Source organism: Cyprinodon variegatus, unplaced genomic scaffold (assembly GCF_000732505.1).
Source record: "Cyprinodon variegatus isolate N-32 unplaced genomic scaffold, C_variegatus-1.0 Scaffold907, whole genome shotgun sequence".
NCBI classification, from domain to species: domain Eukaryota; kingdom Metazoa; phylum Chordata; class Actinopteri; order Cyprinodontiformes; family Cyprinodontidae; genus Cyprinodon; species Cyprinodon variegatus.
The window spans coordinates 173,779-175,552 of record NW_015151360.1 but is presented as its reverse complement, the minus strand read 5'-3'; the positions used below and the strand labels follow the sequence as shown (position 1 = coordinate 175,552).

At 34.5% G+C, this 1,774-nt stretch overlaps 1 protein-coding gene across 1 annotated transcript in view; it reads right to left on the bottom strand.

Annotated features, from left to right (window-relative positions):
* The window catches only part of LOC107099780 (leucine-rich repeat-containing protein 72-like), a 25,731-nt gene extending 24,281 nt beyond the window's left edge, over nt 1-1,450 (bottom strand). The window contains exon 1 of the mRNA XM_015398041.1: nt 1,315-1,450. The gene's annotated coding sequence lies outside the window, so the exon portion shown is untranslated. The remainder of the gene's footprint in view (nt 1-1,314) is intronic.
* Nucleotides 1,451-1,774: the final 324 nt, after the last annotated feature.

Here is a 1,774-nt window from a genome sequence, read left to right as displayed (position 1 = left end):
GATAAATTTGATTTGATAAATTTGATTTGAACTGCCAGTTTACAAAAAAAATTAAATGCATTATAATACAAAAAAATAAATAATTGTTAAATGTTTTGGCAATGGCACTAAATTGTTTTGGGACTTAATTGTTTTCAATGGTGGCAGGCTCTTCCTGACAAGTCCATTAAAGACTGATCTAACCACCAGTGCAGAGCTTGCTTCACATTGGCAGCAAATCGATAGAAGTGATTTGAAATAAAAAATAAAAAAACCTGGCTATGAAATAGACTTTATTTAGTAACGTTTGTGATGATAACAGCCAAATTAAAAAAATATGGAGCATAACAAAGTCCAAATTCTCTCTTAAAAGCAAGTCTTCTAACAGTCTGTGAATAATTTTGGTAATCTGTGATGGAGGTACTTGTAGCAAATTAAAAGCAATACATGATTGTTCAACCAGAGATAGCAGAACAACTGTAGATAAGACTGTGCCCAGAATTTAACCTACGTTTGGAACCTGAGGTCAGCAGTTTGATGTGTCCAAACACTTAGAAAAGAGACCGAATCACGTAGTCAGGACTTGTTCCAAAGGCTTATATTCAATTCAGTTTAATTAATATTATTTCGCCAATTCACAACACGTCAACTCAAGGAACTTTCCAGTTCACCAGTTCATCCAGTCAGATTGATTCAAAGTTTTCTATCTCAGAAAAAACAGTTGATTGCATCGACTCATTGACTCAAATACAATCCCTCACACTAAGCATGCTTGTAGTGACAGTGGAGAGGAAAAACTCCCTTTTAATAGGAAGAAACTTTCAGCAGAACCAGGCTCAGTGTGAGCGGCCATTTGCTATATCAAATATTCTTATATGTATCAAATAAATAACAAATATCAATCCCTCTGAAAAGTGAAATTAATCATAATCAGGTTTAGAGATCTCATAGCACAATGTCAAAGATATAAAACACATTTGGATCACTTCTCAACCTTTGCATCTATGCAGATCTTTGTGGAAATCCTGTTTATTCTATATAAAATCATAACATCCTATGGAGAGGATCTAGGTGCCCCCATATTAAAATTACAGTGGATTATTATTACAAAATGCTGCCAATAAAATATGTCTCCCTAATTTGTTTTGCCTTTTTTAAGAGACATGGGTGTTACAGAAAAAAAAAAAAATCCTTTTTTCTAAATCCTTTAAATCTTACCATAAACATTTTGAAATCATGCATTTTGATTCTCTGCTACGCTGCAACGACAGGTCAAACATTACATCTGGATATATGTTCTTCAAATATATTTGCTGGGTTCTGGTTTGGACTCACCGCTCTGAGGAAAACAAGCTGGATCTCTTCGCTGCAGAGTCTGAGAACTGCTCCAGGCTTCCATCAAAGGGCTTCTTTCATGCCCCGCTGAGATCACATGATGGAGATAATCACATTTCTGCCCAATCTTGTGCTTTAGACCCACTGGGCCTGATCTAAATAATGCAGTCTGGGGATCTTAACAAAAAGAAAAACAGTATAAAAAGCTAAACGGCTTTAAATGTAACCGTTGTCCTCCTGTATAAAGGGGATTTCTGTACATTAGAGAAACAACCTTCAGGAATTCAAAAGAAAACTCAGATTTGATTTACTTTTCAGTGTTAAATTAGATCAAAGTTGAGGAATTATACACTTTAAATGGAAAGTAAATACATTAAATGCTTCCTAAAAGCAGATTTGGATTTTTCTTCATCAAATGACTGTTTTTACTTTTCAGACAAGTATGTGAGAACGATAGTTT